Source organism: Dendrobates tinctorius, unplaced genomic scaffold (genome assembly GCF_039654945.1).
Source record: "Dendrobates tinctorius isolate UK_male_01 unplaced genomic scaffold, ASM3965494v1 ptg000200l, whole genome shotgun sequence".
NCBI lineage: Eukaryota > Metazoa > Chordata > Amphibia > Anura > Dendrobatidae > Dendrobates > Dendrobates tinctorius.
The window spans coordinates 2027644-2041104 of NW_027361867.1; the positions used below are offsets into that span (position 1 = coordinate 2027644).

Genomic DNA, 13461 nt, shown 5'->3' on the forward strand with positions numbered 1-13461 from the left:
ATTGTATCTTCTTAAATGTGTTGACCACTACTCGGACAACCCCTTGTCATTACTCATGTTTGGCAATGTTAAAATAAAAACACTCATTGTGCGAGAATGATCAGTACTAAATATATTGAACAGTCATGTCAGACTGAGCTGCCATGTTAGAAAAACTTTTGCCAACTAAACATTGCAGCTAATGAGATGACCTTATGGGAGCTCTAGCCAGAATTTAGACATAAAATGACATCAGAGCCATTAGCAGTAGAGTTGAGCAAAACAGGTCGACCAGATTCATAAGTCGCCGACTTATGCAAAAGTTGGCCATGCGGTCGTCAACCCAAGCGCCAAAGTCGGTTTTCCCAGAATGCCAGCATGTGACTTTTTTCAGCCAATGAGCAAGGACGTAAACTGTGGGCAATGAGATGACATGTGCAGCATCCGGGGGGAGAGAGAGAGATTTCACCGCCTCTAGGGTTAAAATTCATGCCGGCGAAAATCTTCCGGGCATGCGCACTTTAAAAAAGCGGTTCGGCATGTAGGTGTGTTTACTGTCCTCCACTCACTGCTGACTTTTATTCCCCATTGAGTTGCATTGGGTTTCGTGTTTCACGATAGTCGGCCAATTTAGTTCGACTCGACTTTTGAGAATGTCGGGTTTCATGAAACCTGACTCGACCCTAAAAAAGGCAAAGTCGCTCATCCCTAATTATCAGGTATGGTTGGCATACACAAAGGTTAATAGGAGTAGCTGCAGGGCATTGTGAGAGTAAATAATGGTGTCACATGGTAGTAAGTAGTGTCTGTGATGAGGACAATACAGTAGTCAATATGTGAAGAGTTATGTGAGTAATGACATTAGATAAAAGGGACATGGGGATTTATGGACTGTAATGGAGTTTGGTGAAATACTCCTAAATATTGTCATTTTGTATTATCACTTCCTTTAGTATTCTAGAATACATGTCTTTCCCTGCAGTATGAGGTTATCATGTATACACCTTTTACCGCTCTATGTAGTTCGTTTGTCTAACCATATATATAAAAAGCCCAAATGAGGTCCTCCATATATTCAGAAGTAGAAATCAACAACACAGCCTACAAACATTACTCCCATAAACAACATTTCAGTATGAAATAAATATTTATTTCAACAAAACACATAAAAAAATGTAAAGACAAGAGATTATGTAGAGAGAAATCATCAGGTATGTATATAAAACATATCTAAATCTGTCCCAAAATATAGTTTAGAAAAATCCTTTACATACAGTATATACAGTATATATATATATACTGTATATAAGTTGAAAGACCATATGGAAGAAGTATAACAATTACAGGGCCTCACGAAAGTATTCAGCTCCCTGGAACTTTTCAACCTTTTCCCACATATCATGCTTCAAACATAAAGATACCAAATGTAAATTTTTGGTGAAGAATCAACAACAAGTAGGAGACAATTGTGAAGTTGAACGAAATTTACTAAAAAGTGAGACATACAATATTATTTGGCCCCTTTACTTTCAGTGCAGCAAACTCACTCCAGAAGTTCATTGAGGATCTCTGAATGATCCAATGTTGTCCCAAATGACTAATGATGATAAATATAATCCACCTGTGTGTAATCCAGTCTCCGTATAAATGCACCTGCTCTGTGATAGTCTCAGGGTTCTGTTTGAAGCACAGAGAGCATCATGAAGACCAAGGAACATAACAGGCAGGTCTGTGATACTGTTGTGGAAAAGTTTAAAGCCGGATTTGGATACAAAATGATTTCCAAAACTTTAAAGGGAACCTGTCACCTCCCAGGCATTTTTAAGTAAAAGAGCCACCTTGTGCAGCACTAATGCTGCATTCTGTCAAGGTGGCGCTTTTATTTAGCGTCCCTTCCACCGCCGAAATAATCGTTTTTAAAATTGGTCAGACATACCTGATATTTGACAGGGGAGCAGGTCTTTCCCCCCTGGACACAGACGCCTCACATACGTCAGTCATGTCCAGCTTTTGAATTTGGCGCAGCCTCCTCAGCATTCATTTCTTTTTTTCAAGCCTACGCTGTAATATTCTTTCAGTGGTGCAGCAGGACCTGTGATGACATCAGCACCATGTGACCAGTAGGAGCGGAGCTCACCAGAGCAGTGGTGCAGCAGGACCTGTGATGACATCAGCACCATGTGACCAGTAGGGGCGGAGCTCACCAGAGCAGTGGTGCAGCAGGACCTGTGATGACGTCAGCCCCATGTGACCAATAGGGGCGGAGCTCAGCAAAGCAGTGGTGCAGCAGGACCTGTGATGATGTCAGCACCATGTGACCTGTAGGGGCAGAGCTGAGCAGGGCAGCAGTGCAGCAAGATGTGTGGTGACGTCAGAATACGCTGAGGAGTTGGCGCCAAATTCAAAAGCATGACATGACTGACTTATGTGAGGCAAAAAAGCAGCCGACTGCACAGCAGGGACTAAGTGGATGCAAGCTCAAAGTTCATGAACCCAGATGAATAAGAAGGCCACAATATGGCCAAAACATTGTATTTTATACTGGCAGAATAAACCTTTGATACGGCTATCACCTGGATTGGATGCTGTTCCTTTTTTCTCTTATGACTTAAGACCTGCCCCTCTGTCAAATATCAGGTATGTCTGACCAATTTTTAAAACAATTATTTCTGCGGTGGAAGGGACGTTAAATAAAAGAGCCACCTTGACAGAATGCAGCATTAGTGCTGCACAAGGTGGCTCTTTTACTTAAAAACGCCTGGGGGGTGACAGGTTCCCTTTAAACATCCCAAGGAGCACTGTGCAAGCAATCATATTGAAATAGAAGGAGTATCATACCACTGCAAATCTACCAAGACCCGGCCGTCTCTCTAAACTTTCATCTCAAGCAAAGAGAAGACTGATCAGAGATGCAGCCAAGATGCCCATGATCACTCTGGATGAACTGCAGAGATCTACAGCTGAGGTGGGATAGTCTGTCCATTGGACAACAATCAGTCGTACCCTGCACAAATCTGGCCTTTATGGAAGAGTGGCAAGAAGAAAGCCATTTCTCAAAGTTATCCATAAAATGTGTCGTTTAAAGTTTGCAACAAGCCACCTGGGAGACACACCAAACATGTGGAAGAAGGTGCTCTGGTCATATAAAACCAAAATCGAACTTTTTGGCAATAATGCCAAACGATATGTTTGGCGTAAAGGCAACACAACTCATCACCATGAACACACGATCCCCACTGTCAAACATGGTGGTGGCAGCATCATGGTTTGGGCCTGCTTTTCTTCAGCAGGGACAGGGAAGATGGTTAAAATTGATGGGACGATGGATGGAGTCAAATATGGGACCATTCTTGAAGAAAACCTGTTGAAGTTTGCAAAAGACCTGAGACTGGGATGGAGATTAGTCTTCCAACAAGACAATGATCCCAAACATAAAGAAAAATCTACAATGGAATGGTTCACAAATAAATGTATCCAGGTGTTAGAATGGCCAAGTCAAAGTCCAGATCTGAATCCAATCGAGAATCTGTGGAAAGAGATGAAAACTGCTATTCACAAACGATCTCCATCCAACCTCACTGAGCTCGAGCTGTTTGCCAAGGAAGAATGGGCAAGAATTTCAGTCTCTCAATGAGCAAAACTGATAGAGACATACCCCAAGCCACTTGCAGAGTAATCGCAGCAAAAGGTGGCGCAACAAGGTATTAAGTTAAAGGGGCTGAATAACATTGCACGTCCCACTTTTCAGTTTTTGTATTTCCACAAAAATTTAAAATAACCAATAAATTTCGTTCAGCTTCACAATTGTGTCCCACTTGTTGTTGATTCTTCACCAAAAATTAACATTTGGTATCTTTATGTTTGAAGCACGATATGTGGGAAAAGGTTGAAAAGTTCCAGGGAGCTGAATACTTTTGCAAGGCACTGTATATAGCATATCATCCTATATCGTTACATATCTCAGGTGTAAGGTCTCTGCCGTATGGTAAATAGCTGTAACAAATGGAAGCGGAGGCAGAGATTTATTTTTAAAGTGGAATCTCGGGACCACAGACCGGGGGGCTCCAAAGGGGGCGTAACTAGTGAGCCCCGGGTACCTGTAGTAAAGCCCCTCAGACAGGACCAGAATGGAATACCCGGAGGACACAGGTGCTACCTCCAGTTAGACCCCGGACACGTGGCAGCTCTCCCAGCGGGACCAAAAGGGATAACAAGTGACAGCAGAGTCCATAATGAGACGGGTCCTGGATCCGGGTAGTTGGTGAATAGCTGGCTCCGCTAACCTTGACACAGTCCTTGGACTCGGATGGCTGTTGGAGGAACGGGATGGCTTTCGCTCAGATGGTTGCAGATATAACCAGGGTTATCAGGATACGGATATTTCTGTGGAGACAGATAGCATGAGAAAATGCACAGAGACTGCTAACGCAGCACAGACAGGTTAGCAACAGAACCGGATGTAGAAATGACTGATACTCGTTGCGCTGGCGCTCTCCCTATGAAGGAGAGGCCAGAAATAGCAGCCAGTGCATTGCCATTGGATAATTACAAATTTTGAAAAATGCACGCTGTCCCTTTAAGAAGCCAGGGGGGCGTGTGCGCTTGCCCTAATAGCTCTGGCTGAAGATCTGCCGACGGGACGCCAGGAGGTGGGGGAAGGGGAGAGAACTGAACGCTGAGAAGCAGGATGGGACATACAGGGAGTTGGCTGCTGCACAGGGACAGCATGGAAGGCACGAGGTGAGTGCCCTGAATGGGGAGCAGCGGCAGACCGGGGAGCAGAGCCAGGACAGGGACCGGGTGTAACAGTATCCCCCTCTTTACGCCTCCTCTTTTTCAAGCCTGTGTGAAATCTTTTAAGAAGAGGAGCCTGGATGTTCTCCCTAGACTCCCAAGATCTCTCCTCAGGACCAAAGCCCTTCCAGTCCACCAGGTAATATATCTTACCCCTTACTTTCTTAATGGCCAGAATATGTTTTACCTCAAAAACATTATCCTCCGAGACAGGGTCAGGAGTGGTACCCGGATCCTTAAAGAAGGGGCTCAAAACTACTGGTTTGAGGAGAGAAACATGAATGGAGTTAGGCACACGTAAAGAAGAAGGCAACTTCAGCTTATAAGAGACTGGATTGATTTGTTTCAAGACTTCAAATGGTCCAATCAACGGGGGACCCAATTTGTAGGATGGCAACTTCGGACGGATATACTTGGAGGAGAGCCATATCTCATCTCCGGGGCAAAAGATAGGCGCATCCAAACGTCTCTTGTCCGCATGCCTCTTCATGCACAGGGAGGTTTTCTCCAGAGCAGTTTTGGTGTCATTCCAAACCTTAGAAAAGTCTTCAGAGAAAGGATTGGCAGCCGGAACGCCAGATGATCCGGAGATGGGAAGAGGTATTCCGGGTTGCAGTCCAAAGACAATCTGAAAGGGAGACTTTCCAGAAGATTCACTTACTTGGTTGTTGTAGGAAAATTCAGCCCAGGACAGTAAGTCTACACAGTCGTCGTGAAGCTCATTGACGAAATGATGCAGGAATCCAGCCAGGATCTGATTAGTCCTCTCCACTTGACCATTGGATTTGGGATAGTATGCCGAGGAAAAATCCCGTTCAATTCTTACCAGTTTACAAACTGCTCTCCAGAATTTTGAGGTGAAATGGACTCCTCTGTCGGACACAATGTGGAAAGGGAAACCATGGAGACCGAAGATGTGTCGGATGAACAGATCTGCCAGTTCAGAAGCAGTAGGAAGACCGGGTAGCGGAATGAAGTGAGCCATCTTAGAAAAGCGGTCCACCACTACCCACACCACAGAACAGCCAGATGAGATTGGAAGATCTGGGATGGTGATGAAGTCCATTGCGATGTGCTGCCAGGGGGCGGATGGAATTGGTAGAGGCTGAAGCCTACCAGCAGGTAGACGTTTGACAGTCTTGTTACGGGCACAGGAAGGACAGGCTACGACGTACTCCTGGATATCCTTAGCCATAGCAGGCCACCAGTAGTATCGGGTGATTAGTTGCAGAGTCTTCCTCTGACCGGCATGATCAGCCGACTTGGAAGCGTGACCCCACCGAAAGACACGAGTACGTTCAGGAGCAGACACGAAAGTTTTCCCAGGGGGTAGCCGGGTAAGATCAGCAGAAGCGACAGCAACTAACCTTGAGAGTTCAGTGATGTGCTGAGGTTCTTCCTCTTGATCAGGAGGCAAAAAGGCTCTGGAAAGTGTGTCTGCCTTGACATTTTTGTCAGCTGGACGAAAATGAAGAACAAAATTAAATCAAGCAAAAAACAAAGCCAAGCGGGCTTGATGTAGTTTCAGCCTCTGTGCAGTTTGAAGGTAAGCAAGGCTTTTGTCATCGGTGTATATGACTACCTGATGAAGAGCTCCTTCAAGAAGATGCCTCCACTCCTGCAGAGCCAATTTGATAGCCAGCAATTCCCGATCTCCAACGGAATAATTCCTCTCTGCGGAAGAAAAAACCTTGGAAAAAAAACACATGAGTTCATTCGACCAGTGGACGATTTCAGGGTAAGTACTGCTCCCGCACCTACGGAGGAAGCATCATCCTCAAGAAAAAATTGCTCATTAGATTTAGGACGATGGAGGACAGGTGCGACAGCAAAGGCCTTCTTGAGAGAAACAAAAGCCTCCTCTGCATCAGGAGGCCAATCCTTGGGAATTTTACCTTTCCGGGTCAGGGCTGAGATGGGCGCCACTCAGGTGGAAAAGTTAGGAATGAATTGTCTGTAGTAGTTGGTAGTGTTGAGCGATACCTTCCGATATCGTGAAATATCGGATCGGATTAGATCGGACCGATACCCAAAAAGTATCGTATATCGCCGATTCCGATACAGGAAACCAATGCAAGTCAATGGGACAGAAATATCGGAATTAAAATAAACCCTTTCCTTCCTTGTAGGTTAATTCTACATAAAGAAAAACAACTAAGAATAATGTAGAATGTATTGGGGGAGGTGGAGGAGACATTAAAGGCATAGAGGTTTAGCCCAATCAAATGGAATAGCAGAAATAATTTTTTTTTTTAAGACGTTCGGAGTTACAAAGATATTGACTATGTTAACCTTTTTTATATTTTGTCAGATATGTATGTTTCACTACTTCCATGCTCTTCACCTTCTTTTTTACTCTCCCACACTTTCTCCTTCATGATCCTCAGCAGCAGCAGCAGCAGCAGCAGCAGCATCGTTTTCATCATATTTGGAAAATTAGGAAGGGGAAAGGGAAATTTGTGCTCACCAAAATAGTCCTGTAAGCCGGTCGTGCCTAGGGATCAAATGGCTGACCACCATGTGTTGCAAACATGAAGAGAGAAGGAAGATCCGGCACTGGAGACTTGATAAAATCCACGATAAGTTTTATTCTTCCTCAGAGACATGTCTCTGAGGAAGAACCTGGTGTAAGGTTCGAAACGCATCAGGCGTGGGGGGTCTGTTTTCCCCTTTATGGTTTTATCATGAAATTATGTGAATAAAACTTATCGTGGATTTTATCAAGTCTCCAGTGCCGGATCTTCCTTCTCTCTTCATCGTTTTCATCAACTTCTTCTTCACCTTATTCATCTTCTTCTTCTTCACCTTTTTCCAATTATTCTTTTTTTTACATTCTTCATATTCTTCTTATTCAACTATTATTCTTCTTCATTTTCTATTTCTTCATCTTCTTCCTATTTTTCTTCTTCATCATATTCTTATTTGTGACAGGCATTCCTGTAGTTGTTATCTATAAAAGTTTGAAGATTACACCTTCCATTCTGCCTGTCACAAAAGATTTACAACAGGATTTGTCCGCGTTCAATTTGGCCTGCAGCAGCATGCATTTTCCAGGGGCACGACGAGGAAGAATGGACTCACCCCCATACACTGTTTAGTCTTCTTCTGCTTATAATTTAGATAATATCTTTTGCTCTGATTTTTAGTCTTATGCTTAATGTTCTTCTGCTTTTTTTTCTTCTGTTTCTTGGTCTTCTGTCTCTTGTTGTTCTGTATCTTGGTGGTTGTCTTCATGTTCTTTGTCCTCTTGGTCATCTTCTTCAGGGTCATCTTTTTGGTCTTCTTTGGGGTGGTCTTCAGGGTCGTCGTCAGGGAGATCCAGAGTGATTACCAAAAACCATTTCAAAAAGCTTGAACTTGGAAATGTAGCAGAAGGTACAAGAAGGCTGAGAACCAGCTGACGGTACTGGAACCCGGATGGGCAGCAGAAGGAACAAGAGCCAATGGCACTACCGAGGATCAGCTGGCGGTACTGGAACCTGGTTACTAAGCAGGAGGTACCTGTGCTAGAAAGCACTACCAAGGACCAGCAGACGTTGCTGGAACTCGGATACCGAGATGGAGACACCTAAGCCAAAGGCACTGCCGAGAACCAGCTGACGGGACGGTGCTGGAACCCGGAAGGGCAGCAGAAGGAACAAGAGCCAACGGCACTACCGAGGACCAGCTGACGGTACTGGAACCCGGTTACTAAGCAGGAGGTACCTGTGCTAGAAAGCACTACCAAGGACCAGCAGACGTTGCTGGAACTCATATACCGAGATGGAAGCACCTAAGCCAAAGGCACTGCCAAGAACCAGCTGACGGTGCAGGAACCCGGAGGGGCAGCAGAAGGAACAAGAGAGGACCAGCTGACGGTACTGGACCCCAGTTACTAAGCAGGAGGTACCTGTGCTAGAAAGCACTACCAAGGACCAGCAGACGTTGCTGGAACTCGGATACCGAGATGGAGGCACCTAAGCCAAAGGCACTGCCGAGAACCAGCTGATGGTGCTGGAACCCGGAGGGGCAGCAGAAAGAACAAGAGCCAATGGCACTACCAAGGACCAGCTGACGGTACTGGAACCAAGTTACTAATCAGGAGGTACCTGTGCTAGAAAACACTACCAAGGACCAGCAGACGTTGCTGGAACTCGGATACCGAGATGGAGGCACCTAAGCCAAAGGCACTGCCGAGAACCAGCTGACGGTGCTGGAACCCGGAGGGGCAGCAGAAAGAACAAGAGCCAATGGCACTACCAAGGACCAGCTGACGGTACTGGAACCCAGTTACTAATCAGGAGGTACCTGTGCTAGAAAGCACTACCAAGGACCAGCAGACGTTGCTGGAACTCGGATACCGAGATGGAAGCACCTAAGCCAAAGGCACTGCCGAGAACCTGCTGACGTGCTGGAACCCGGAGGGGCAGTAGAAGGAACAAGAGCCAATGGCACTACCGAGGACCAGCTGACGGTACTGGAACCCAGTTACTAAGCAGGAGGTACCTGTGCTAGAAAGCACTACCAAGGACCAGCAGACGTTGCTGGAACTCGGATACCGAGATGGAAGCACCTAAGCCAAAGGCACTGCCGAGAACCAGCTGACGGTGCTGGAACCCGAAGGGGCAGCAGAAGGTACCCCTGAAAAACAACGTTGCAAGGCTGCGAGCCGGCCGCAGTTACCGAAACCCACAGTCCTACAGGGGGTGCATGTCCTATTGGCATTACGGAACCAGCCTTTATTGCCAGATCTCGCAGCCCACATAGGAAGCACCTAAACTGCAGGCACCATAGATTCGGCTAACCCGACCGCAACATGACAGGACAATGTATTGGTGCCAAAGTGACGTTGACACTTCCCGGAAACAGCTGGCGTGCTGGAACCAGGCTGGGCAGGAGGGAGTACCCGTGCCAAAGACACTGCTGAGAACCAGCTGACGGTGCTGGAACCCGGAGGGGCAGCAGAAGGAACAAGAGCCAATGGCACTACCGAGGACCAGCTGAGGGTACTGGAACACCGTTACTAAGCAGGAGGTACCTGTGCTAGAAAGCACTACCAAGGACCAGCAGATGTTGCTGGACCTCAGATACCGAGATGGAGGTACCTAAGTCAAAGGCACTGCCGAGAACCAGCTGATGGTGCTGGAACCCGGAGGGGCAGCAGAAGGAACAAGAGCCAATGGCACTGCCAAGAACCTGCTGACAATGCTGGAACCCAGATGGGGAGCAGAAAGTACCCCTGAAAAACAACGTTGCAAGGCCGCGAGCCGGCCGCAGTTACCGAAACCCACAGTCCTACAGGGGGTGCTTGTCCTATTGGCACTACGGAACCAGCCTTTATTGCCAGATCCCGTAGCCCACATAGGAAGCACCTAAACTGCAGGCACCATAGACTCTATGGTGGTAAAAGCTTGAACTTGGAAATGTAGCAGAAGGTACAAGAAGGCTGAGAACCAGCTGACGGTACTGGAACCCGGATGGGCAGCAGAAGGAACAAGAGCCAATGGCACTACCGAGGACCAGCTGGCGGTACTGGAACCTGGTTACTAAGCAGGAGGTACCTGTGCTAGAAAGCATTACCAAGGACCAGCAGACGTTGCTGGAACTCGGATACCGAGATGGAGACACCTAAGCCAAAGGCACTGCCGAGAACCAGCTGACGGGACGGTGCTGGAACCCGGAAGGGCAGCAGAAGGAACAAGAGCCAACGGCACTACCGAGGACCAGCTGACGGTACTGGAACCCGGTTACTAAGCAGGAGGTACCTGTGCTAGAAAGCACTACCAAGGACCAGCAGACGTTGCTGGAACTCATATACCGAGATGGAGGCACCTAAGCCAAAGGCACTGCCGAGAACCAGCTGACGGTGCTGGAACCCGGAGGGGCAGCAGAAAGAACAAGAGCCAATGGCACTACCAAGGACCAGCTGACGGTACTGGAACCCAGTTACTAATCAGGAGGTACCTGTGCTAGAAAGCACTACCAAGGACCAGCAGACGTTGCTGGAACTCGGATACCGAGATGGAAGCACCTAAGCCAAAGGCACTGCGGAGAACCTGCTGACGGTGCTGGAACCCGGAGGGGCAGTAGAAGGAACAAGAGCCAATGGCACTACCGAGGACCAGCTGACGGTACTGGAACCCAGTTACTAAGCAGGAGGTACCTGTGCTAGAAAGCACTACCAAGGACCAGCAGACGTTGCTGTAACTTGGATACCGAGATGGAAGCACCTAAGCCAAAGGCACTGCCGAGAACCTGCTGACGGTGCTGGAACCCGGAGGGGCAGCAGAAGGTACCCCTGAAAAACAACGTTGCAAGGCTGCGAGCCGGCCGCAGTTACCGAAACCCACAGTCCTACAGGGGGTGCATGTCCTATTGGCATTACGGAACCAGCCTTTATTGCCAGATCCCGCAGCCCACATAGGAAGCACTTAAACTGCAGGCACCATAGATTCGGCTAACCCGACCGCAACATGACAGGACAATGTATTGGTGCCAAAGTGACGTTGACACTTCCCGGAAACAGCTGGCGTGCTGGAACCAGGCTGGGCAGGAGGGAGTACCCGTGCCAAAGACACTGCTGAGAACCAGCTGACGGTGCTGGAACCCGGAGGGGCAGCAGAAGGAACAAGAGCCAATGGCACTACCGAGGACCAGCTGAGGGTACTGGAACACCGTTACTAAGCAGGAGGTACCTGTGCTAGAAAGCACTACCAAGGACCAGCAGATGTTGCTGGACCTCAGATACCGAGATGGAGGTACCTAAGCCAAAGGCACTGCCGAGAACCAGCTGATGGTGCTGGAACCCGGAGGGGCAGCAGAAGGAACAAGAGCCAATGGCACTGCCAAGAACCTGCTGACAATGCTGGAACCCGGATGGGGAGCAGAAAGTACCCCTGAAAAACAACGTTGCAAGGCTGCGAGCCGGCCGCAGTTACCGAAACCCACAGTCCTACAGGGGGTGCATGTCCTATTGGCATTACGGAACCAGCCTTTATTGCCAGATCCCGCAGCCCACATAGGAAGCACCTAAACTGCAGGCACCATAGATTCGGCTAACCCGACCGCAACATGACAGGACAATGTATTGGTGCCAAAGTGACGTTGACACTTCCCGGAAACAGCTGGCGTGCTGGAACCAGGCTGGGCAGGAGGGAGTACCCGTGCCAAAGACACTGCTGAGAACCAGCTGACGGTGCTGGAACCCGGAGGGGCAGCAGAAGGAACAAGAGCCAATGGCACTACCGAGGACCAGCTGAGGGTACTGGAACACCGTTACTAAGCAGGAGGTACCTGTGCTAGAAAGCACTACCAAGGACCAGCAGATGTTGCTGGACCTCAGATACCGAGATGGAGGTACCTAAGCCAAAGGCACTGCCGAGAACCAGCTGATGGTGCTGGAACCCGGAGGGGCAGCAGAAGGAACAAGAGCCAATGGCACTGCCAAGAACCTGCTGACAATGCTGGAACCCGGATGGGGAGCAGAAAGTACCCCTGAAAAACAATGTTGCAAGGCCGCGAGCCGGCCGCAGTTACCGAAACCCACAGTCCTAAAGGGGGTGCTTGTCCTATTGGCACTACGGAACCAGCCTTTATTGCCAGATCCCGTAGCCCACATAGGAAGCACCTAAACTGCAGGCACCATAGACTCTATGTGAAGCAGTGACCGGGTCACAGTACTATTTTGTCCTCACACTCAATCCCTGTGATTGTGTGATGTGTCTGGCCTAAGAGAGACAATCAGCAAGTGGGTTATAAATTAGGTATAAATATAACATATATGATCAAATATATGTTCGTTCCCCCTTCTTTCTCTCCCATAAGAAGATTCTTGCCGGTAGAATCAGCGCGGATGAGCACCTACTGTGCTCTCTCCCTGGCCACAATTCCCCATCTTACTTCCATCCTCCCCCTTTCCCCCCCAGCCATCTTTTCCCATCTAGATATATATCTACCATCCGACTATAGTGATAAACTCTCTGCAGATTAATGATATACTATATTGGTCTGTGTTCCTGGAGGATAGCTTCTGCTCCACTAGATACCATTGATAAGATACATGGTGCCTCACGTCCAGTATTTATGGTGAATAGCATATATTATTATGGGCAGTTGTTCTTTGAGATCGGTAGATTTAACATATGTCAAACTAAAAAGCGGGTCTGTAATATCCCAAAATTTCCAAGGTTCAGGTTACAATCGATAACTTCCTTGTCAATTCCTGAACCTGGTGGGAAAATTATATTTCCACCTTATTAAAACCAAGCCAAGTATATATTGAGCCTAATATGAAAAACTTACCCATCAACATTTTCTCTTTTCTTCTTTTTTCCATAAATTCCTTGATATTCCGGATTTCCAGTTTTTTAACAGGACATCGGGGGCCGATATGTCCTGGAACCCATGTTTCTCTCTGTGCCCTAGTACACTGTGCTTCTGGTCTCCGGTCCATACTGCTATTAGTGAGCAGAACGGATTCCCAAAATATTGAACTCCGTTCACTCACTTTCTGAAGTGATGCAGCGTTCGGCTCATTCTGGTGATTTACTGCCCTCTGTGCCTGCTCCTCCCTCTGTGAAGTTTGAGCTTAGAATTATTTTCTTTTAAACAATTAGAATAAAATCTACATAAAATTAACATGGTTAAAATATTTATACATTTAAATAGCCACAAAAATACTCATCAGTACATAAGAAATGATTCAGGCAT

General features: G+C 47.3%; 1 pseudogene; it reads left to right on the top strand.

The window, feature by feature from the left end:
• LOC141056860 (uncharacterized) overlaps positions 1 to 13461 on the top strand; it is a 94190-nt pseudogene that overhangs the window by 19101 nt on the left and 61628 nt on the right.